This window comes from Mesocricetus auratus, unplaced genomic scaffold, assembly GCF_017639785.1.
Source record: "Mesocricetus auratus isolate SY011 unplaced genomic scaffold, BCM_Maur_2.0 Super-Scaffold_100025, whole genome shotgun sequence".
Classification (NCBI taxonomy): domain Eukaryota; kingdom Metazoa; phylum Chordata; class Mammalia; order Rodentia; family Cricetidae; genus Mesocricetus; species Mesocricetus auratus.
In genome coordinates this window covers 5879658-5888555 of record NW_024429206.1, presented here as the reverse complement: position 1 = coordinate 5888555, position 8898 = coordinate 5879658, and the positions used below count along the sequence as shown (strand labels likewise).

Genomic DNA, 8898 nt, shown 5'->3' with positions numbered 1-8898 from the left:
GTGGTGGTGGTGGGGACAGAGGTACTGAGAGCAGTAATGCAGTTAACTGTGGCAGGAGCAGTGGTGGTAAGAGCAGTAATGATTGCGGTTAATTGCGGTGGCGGCAACAGCGGCAGAGATAGCAGTCATGCTTACGGGTAACAGTGGTGGAGGTCCACTGAGAGGTGCCTGTCCTGTGTTTGAGTGTCTGGAATCTATCTCCAGATTACCTTCTTCTCTTCAGGAATTCACCTGCAGGAAGAGACCTGTCTCCAGAATGTCTGGCATCCAATCAGGAGCTGGACTCTGTCATGGCTGCTGAGCAGATTTCTCCATGGTGGGATTCTGCGTGATCTCTGGGTTTGCTGTAATCTTTGTACTTTGTGGGGTACATGAAATTTAAGACCATGCAGCCGCCATTTGGGCTGGCATAGAGCATTGCATCCATCAACAACAAACAGACACCAAAGGAGAATATACATCCCAAATTTTAGAATGTCAACTCTTGTGGAAGACAGTCACCATGTAAGATGTAGGATGCCACTGCAACTGCCATGTTGTGGGGAAGCCCCAACTGGTTAATCAAGGAGGCTGGTGGGGAGAGGGATGTGGGCAGCTGTAGCCACACTAGCCATGGCATCTGGGCACTAAATGTGTCACTCTGGGCATTCAGCCCAGGTACATGTAACTTAGACCCAAGGAACCCACTGGACAGACAGACAGGGACCTCAGATGTCTGTCAAGTCATTTAAGCCCCCAAATTAGGATGTGGTCATCACAGAGCAAAGAGGACCGACATGTCCTTGCATGGTTCCAGGGACTTAAACCTGACTGGGACAGGGAAGAAATGCAGAAAGGACAAACACAGAGAGGATCTGGGATCAGGTGGGTAGTCCAGACTCTGATGGAGAAGCCACAGCATCCCAGCAGCTCTGTGTTTACTCCATGGAGTTGAACAGAGGGGCAGGGTGTATGGTGTATGGCTGAACAAGGAGACATCTTTGGTTAAGCTTGGTAGGAGCAGTCTCCAGGCTGAGAATATCCGGGGGGGGGGGGGGGAGCATCCGTGGATATTTCTACACATGCTATCAACGTCCACACAGGGACCAGAAAGGCTTTTCCATTTCCCTCTGGGTCTGAGGCTCTGGGATTCCAGATATGGCCATGCCTATGTCAACAGCACACACATTCACTCAGGGCTGTACGGATTTACACAGGGCTTCCTCGGCTCCCTATGGAGGACAACTCTACCCGCTATGTCTGTCTTCATTCCTGCCCCATAGAATGCTGAGGGCAATAAAAGACTTTGCTTGGGGCTGGAGAGATGGCCCAGTGATTAAGAGCATTGGCCATTCTCCTTCAGAGGACCCAGGCTCAATTCCCAGCATCCACATGGCAGGTCACAGCTGGCTGTAACTCCAGTCCCAGGGGACTCAATACCCCTGGCAAGACACCAACACGCATAAAATAAAAAGTAAGCAAAGTATAAAAAGGAGCCTTTACTTAAACACCGCGTGCATGGTTAATTCCTGCATGTGAGTTCTTGTTCTCTGCGTGAATGTGGGCCAGTACCTCCCTTTGACACCCCCAGTTTCTCTAACAGTGGATTAGGAGCTGGAGAATTGTGGGGTGAGAGCTTCTTCCAGGTTTCTTCCCTGCCACATTAGGAAAGTGGCATGGTGAGGGGGTACTGGCTTTCAGAGTCTGAGTCACATGTTCTAGTCTCAGCTCTGGCACGTGTGAACACCTGATTTGATTTCCAGTACCGGGAGCTCATTGCCTCTCCCTCCTCCCTCCTTTTTAAGCTCTGCTTTCCCGTCGCACTGAAAATGTGTGATGGTAGATGTCACCACAGACAGAACTGTGGCGAATGCTGCGATTTACATCGCTGTCTTCAAGTACTTTTGATGGTTCAGACATATTTTGGCAACACTGGGTGGATGTGTGGGGGGTGCTGTTATGGGCCAGTGAGATTGCTCAGCCGGTAAAGGCACTTGCTGTCAAGCTTAGCAATCTGAATCCATCTCCTGAGGCCACGCAGTTGTGCAATTCTGATGACCTGACTTTGAGAGCCAGAGCCCACATGTCCTCCAACCTACACACACACCCATGTCTCGGTGCCTGAACACACACACACACACACACACACACACACACACACACACACACACACACAGGACGGAGAGATGGCTCACTGGGTAAAGGCCTTTTCTGCGAAGCCCAAAGACCAGAGTTTAGTCCCCAGCCAGAGCCCACATAGAAGGAAAAAAACAAGCCTGGTCTCTGTATTGCCCTCCCCATAAATACATATATATGTACCACATATATTTATACACATGTATTTACATATAGAAGAAAAAACTTGACTAAAAACAGTGTTGCACATGACAACATATGTGTACAGTTCTAGCACTTGGGACATGGAGGCAGGAGGATCAGAAGTTCAAGGCCAGCCTCGGCTACACAGCAATTTTGAGGTCATGTGACCCTGGTGGTTTTTTTTTTTTTTTGGTTTTGTCTGTTTTTTATTTTATTTTTTTAAGGAAAGAGAAGAAAGAAGGAGGGAATAAAAAGAAAATAAAAAGACAAACTGCCTCTGCTAAGTAGCCCTCTTAGGTAGTCTATGCTGGGGCGACAAGCCTTCTCAGAGCGGGATAAGGACTGTGTCAGGGGTGTCTCCCACGACCTGCACACACACAGCATTGTAAGACCCTGCCTGATTAGAGTCAAAAGGTGACTAAGATTAAATATGTGTTGATTACGCCAGCCTCTGCTCTTGCTTATTCTCATAAATAAGACATGAGCCCTGGCTCTACACTCCCACCCTGGTGCACGCACAAACCCCTTCCTGGGGGTGATATTTATTATATGCAAATCTGAAGTAATCACTTGTTTATCAGACGGCATGTGGACTGGGTGGAAAATAATAACCCAGGGTGACGGTGTCATGTCTACCTGGATGCCACAGGCTTGGATCTGCATCTACAGGGGTCTGGACCAATCACAGGCTGGGGCCCAGTAGTCTGGGGGCAGTTTGGGACTGGAGCTCACTGTTTCCTGCCTGGACAGCTCAGGGCAGGCTCGGTCCAGTGACCTTTGTTGTGTGCCTGGGGGATGAGGATGCAGGCCATGGGAAGATGACAGGAAAAGGCCCCTGGGATCTGCTGCAGGTTAGCCTGGACGGTTGTTTACCAGAAAGACTGTAGTTGGCCTGGTTCAGAAGCCCCACCAGCTGCTTCTAGCTGTGTGACCCCAACCTTGCTCTACCAACTCTCCATTTCCCCATCAGTCAAATGAAAACCACAGTTCCGTCTTGCGTGTTCTGGAGCGAGGACCTGCACGTCCGGGCAGGCGGCCCTTGCCCTCGGCCGATTCCCATGTGGGAGGAGACGCTCACTAACCCTACTCTCCACCGCCTCAGTAGTTCTTGACTGTGGACAAGACTGTGTCTGCCACCCTGTGAGTGCTATATCCTTGTGAAGCTACATGACACAGCGGGCATTCTGAAGTCAGCTTCCCCCTTGTGCCAAGGACATCCTTTCTCTGCCCAGAAGCCTACGGTGCCTCTGTAGTGACTTCCAGAGAAGAAACCCACGTCTTTCCCATGTCCCCTGAGGGTACAGGGCCCGGATTCTGCAGCTCTATTAGCCTCCGTCTCTCACACACTTGGCCTCTCAGGTCCTCTAAGCGTGCCCGGCTCACTCCTGTCCCGGGTGCCTTGCCTCTGCCTGGGGCCTCTGTCTCTGGCTCTTCTTGTATTCTATACTTACTTCTCATCTCCCCAGAGGAAAAATGCTCTGCCTAAATTAGGTTCTCTGCCGGCCATTTACCCTCCCTGGGAACATTGTCAATCTCCTTGGTGACACAGACCCCAGTTTGCCACAGGGCCGTTTATTTGGGTTAACTGGCTTGTAAGTCTCTCTCCAGCAGACAGAAACAGGGCCGGAACAGGTTCTATTCAGCAGGGTGGCTGCAGAAAACAGCAGTTCCATGGACCGAAAGCTGCTGAGCCTCCAGGGCAGCTCAGAACACAGACAGGGTAGTGGGGCTCTGGGTGGGGGTCTATGTGCCCCGAGGAGACAGCCATGTCACCAACTTCGGTGTCCTCCAGGCATGCTTTTCTGCCTGTCCCTGAAGACTTGACATACAAGGTCCTGGTGACAAGGCTCCCTCTGATAAAAGATGCAAAGCTAACATCTGGCGGTTAATTAATAAAGAGCCACGGTGTCTGGCGGGCCCGGTGTGCTGACGCGGACAGTTTCTCCACCCATCCCAAGAGATGCTGACATGCGCTACAAAAATGGGGGAGAAAAGATCGATTTGGAGCAGACCCTGCTGACAAGGCTCCCAAGGGGCTAGAGACCCTGTTTCCTCCACTTAGGGGTTAATGTTGTTTTTGCTGCTGTAGGGCTGTGATGCTGGAAGGGGACCCTTATGGGGTATATATTATGAATCGAGTTCAATATTCCCTCAGTTTCTCCTGGGACCCCCGAGAAGGGAATCTGCCTGTGGACATATGGAGAAAATGAGGCTCTGGTGTTCACTCCAAAGCCTAGGCTCTACCTCTTGGTCCAGGAAGCAAGGACACCCAGCCAGTGTCAGCTGAGGAGTCAGCAGGCCCCTGTGTCATGTTACTCCAGTCTGCTTGCTATCCAGCTCTGCTGGGCCAGGTGGGACCCAGAGTAGTGTTACTGAAACAAATACACCAGACATGCCTCTGTGGCAAAAGTGCTAATCCCAAAGAAGTGGGGAGAAAGACCACTGACCCAAATTATCATGGCCGAATTAATTAAGCAAGCTTTTTTATTCATGTCCACAGGCTGCCTCCACCTAAGCCAATGTTCAAGAGGTCAGCACTGGACTTGAGGAAGACAAGGCGTTCTGAAGACCTCCATCTGCTTGTAGCTGAGGGATACCTGGCCATTGACCTGGGAAGGGGTGCCAGGCAGCTCAGAGCCCCTTCCTTAATCCAGCTGTCACTGACCCACCTGTCCTGTGACGCTTCAGTTGCAGATGTGAGAATAACAATGCCTGCTGGCCAGGATGATGACACCAGGCACTGGAGGTCAGGAGGCTGGGAGTTCTAACCCTCTAAAGTGATATGGGGAAGACTGTGTATCTAGGATCCCTGACTGTGTCCCCAGCTTGCCTCAGCAAGTCTCTCACTTTGGACCTAGGTCTCTACCTCTTAATTTATCTCCTGTGACTAGGGGAGGGAAAGCAAGGAGGGAGGAAGGAAGGAGTTCAGTGGGACTCCCTGAGGCGTCTCTCCTACCTCTTCTAGTCCCAGCTGCTGTGTTCTTGACCCAGTCTCAGTCCTGTGGGCTTGTGTCACGTGTGCGCACGCATGCGTGCGTGCATGTGTGTGTGTGTGTGCATGTGTGTGCATATGTGTGCATGTGTGTGCATGTGCGTGCGTATGTGCGTGCGAGTGTGTGTGTGTGTGTGTGTGTGTGTGTGTGTGTGTGTGTGTGTGTGTGTCTCAGCCCCCAACTCTGATGGTGCCACTTAGGAAGCTGGAACTCTTGACGCTATGATGATAGAGTCGCTGCCTTCAGGACCATATTTGATAAACTGAAGGATGTACTCAACTGCCCTTTGTTTTCATTCCTGCATTCCACCCTTCCCTCGCAGGTTCTGTTTTTATTTCTTTTCCTGCGGCTGTGATAAAATACTCTGACGAAAGCAACTGTGGCAGTTTAAATGAAATGTCCCCCCATAGTTGTGAGCATCTGAATGCGTAGTCCCAGTTCCTGGGGCTGTTTGGGGAGGACTAGAAGGCATGGCCTCGTTGGAGGAGGCGTATCACAAGAGTTTAACGACTTGGACCATTTCTAGTTTAGTCTTTGTTTCATGCTTTCAGATTCAAGACAGGAGCCCCCAGCTTCCTTCTCCTGCTGCCACACCTTGGCTCCACCAGTATAGACTCTAACTCTGGAATGTAAGCCCAAATAAACCTTTTCTTTTGTAAATTGCCTTGGTTGTAGTGTTTTATAAAAGCAATAGAAAAGTAACTAATAGAGCAGTTTAAGGGAAAAAGGGTATTTTTTCCTGGCTCACAGTTTAGGACATGCTCCATCAGAGCAGAGAAATCAGAGAATCAGGAATTTGAAGCAGGTGGTTATAATCCACTCTCAGAAAGCAGAGAGCAATGAACACACACCGCTGCTCATTTCTTCATTCACACAACCCAGTCTCAGCCCTAGATCATAGCCACACACCTACACACAGTCAAGAGGTCCTTGTCCCAAGTGATTCCAGATTCTGACAATCACCACTAACCACCACAGGGTCTCCATCCTAACCACCACAGGGTCTCCATCCTAACCACCACAGGGCCTCCATCCTAACCACCACAGGGTCTCACACTTGTACTACCATGGCTGACTTCAAGCTTTGTCATAAAAGAAGGCACTGTATTAGATGATGTCACCTACTGTAGGCTGATGTGAATGTTCTGAGCACATTTAAGGTCAGCAAGGCTACGCTACAATGTCAGTGTTCATGGGAGTTAAATATATTATTGACTCATGATGTTTCATCTTATGATCCATTTATTGAGACAGTGACCCCATAGTTAAGTCAAGGAGCTGTGAATACATCCTGCCTACAAAAAAGAGATCCTTGTATTAGCTCCACTGCTCAGCTGGGTAAACTGAGGCTCCAAGATGGAAGGGAAGAAATGTGTCCACAGGAAGAAACAATCAGAACCAAGACTTGAGCCCAGGGCGGAGTCACCACCAGGTATCTCCCTCAGTTGCTCCCCATCTTATGTTTTGAAGCAGGGTCTCTGGCTGAGTCTCACATCCATCTATCCAGCTAGGCCGTCTGGTCAGAAAGCCCCAGGGATCCTCCTGTGTCCATCTCCCTAGCCCTGGGATGACTTCTGTGGAGTGCCACCACACCTGACCTTTTATACTGCACAAGCCCTTTACTGGATGAGCCATCACCCCGGCCCCTTTTCATTTCTTATTTGAGAGAGGGTCTCACTAGGTGGCCTGCAGCTTGAGATCTCCATCTTTGATCCCCTGAGTACTGAGAGGACAGCACCCCCGCAAAAAAGAAAAACCTCAAACAAACAAACAAGTCCAAACCAAACAACAAACAAACAAATCTACTCTTCAGTTGGGTTCACAAAGTACAGGCACAGGGCTAAATCCTTGTCCTAAACCAGATCATCTTGGGTTTCCAGGAAGAGCTGCACCTAATAGGACAGACTACCTCCAGATGAAGTCAGTTGTCCAGGAGATGACAACCCCAGACAGAAGTCATCGACACCGTCTGGTAAGTCATCATCTTCAGAGACCACTTTGCCCTCTCATGGATCAGGGCTTCTTCAAACCTTGCTGGACCAGAGCTGAGACAATGATCAGGATGACCACACCTAGATCTGGCCTGCCCAATTATTAAGGGGCTGCTTGTTCCCTTGTACTCCAATTCTTCTATTTAAACCTAAGGTTCACATCAGCATCATAAAGACAGAGGTGTGGGGGGGTCACTGACCCCTTTGACCACACGGAATGAATCCTCTTCACCACTGCTTGTTTGAGGGATTGGCTTGCTGGGGTAGGTGGCTGAGCCTAGCTTGGTGGAGCTGCTGGGATCCAGACTTTTACCCTAAGAATCCCCTCATGCTCCTGCCTCAGCTTCCCAAACCCTGAGTTTATAGTACTGCCTGTCTCTGTCTGGCTCTGAGCTGGCCTTCCTCCACCCTATTCTTCCTGCCTCATCTCCTACTTGGCCTAGAGAAAGGCTGGGGAACCCTCCCCTGCTCCCATGAATACCCAGTTCTTGTCCTCCTCCCCACCCTTCCTCCATCCTGCCCAGAGCAATCAATTTCTTCAGATATAATTTGGGATTCTAATGAACGGAGTGATTTGGCATTTAAATAATTATCCACTCTCTAACTGTTAGCGCTGCTGAGTCGGGAGAAATTTCCGCATCTTATTTATGAATATGGTTTTCCCCCCTCGTGGGGTGGAGGTTTCCCAGCCCGCCCCTTGCTGGGCGCCTCCTCTTTTAAATGCCTTTTCAGCTCCTGCTTCCAGCAACGCGCCCCCCCCACCAGCCCCTAAGAGCCTATTAACAACTTTTCCCTTCCGTTCTCAGCCCCGTTCACGCCCCTTTTTATCTTTACATTTCAATATCATTACAAATCCCAGTGTTATTCAAATTGCATCAATTATTCAATTTCTCCTCCCGAGTACAGGCAGTGGCTTCCCAGTGGCTGAACAGGAAAAGCCAAGGCTTCCAGGGAGGGGTAGGAAGTCACTGGGGAATCGTCTCTGTTCCATTAACCTGGGCTTTTGGCTTCCACAAACCATGGAATTGATTAAAACACACATGGTTTCCATTTGGGCGCTGGAGCAGGGCTGCGACTGAGAAGCATGAAGGGAATGGCTGAGAGATAAAACGCTCTGGCTGTTCCCACACACTCACCCACAGGGTGCTCAGCAAGCTGTAAGACCAGCAGCCATTTATTGAGCACTTACTGTATGCCAGGCACTTCCGCAAGCACTTTACAGAAGTTGCCTCCTGGAAAGCCAAGATAAGCTGGTGATGCATATTTCTATTTTAATTTCTTCTTCTTGTTTTACAGAGGGAAACTGAGGCTGAGTGAAGCAGGTTGCTAAAGCCTGGGCTCTTGGTCATGGCGCCACTGGAGTTTGGGTTCCTTTGTTTGAAACTCACACAAGAAACTGCTTACATCTCGTTCCTGGGAAGTTGTCCATTTTCCTCAAGGTCATGATGGTCTCTCAGCTGATAGACTCTAGAAGCTATATGGATAATGGTCACATTTCCTCTGCTTTGGCTGCCAGGGAACTCTGAGCCCATGTGCAGTCACCATCTTCTCATTCTGTCCTCTCATCCAAGTGTCTCCTGCTTTGTGTAGCCCAGGCTGTCCTGGAACTGGATTTG

At 49.8% G+C, this 8898-nt stretch overlaps 1 long non-coding RNA gene across 1 annotated transcript; it reads left to right on the top strand.

The window, feature by feature from the left end:
• Positions 1-6465: 6465 nt before the first annotated feature.
• On the top strand, positions 6466-8664 carry LOC121133953. The gene is made up of 3 exons (XR_005870963.1): positions 6466-6723; positions 7172-7263; positions 8579-8664. It is a non-coding gene; the product is annotated as an uncharacterized LOC121133953 (long non-coding RNA).
• Positions 8665-8898: the final 234 nt, after the last annotated feature.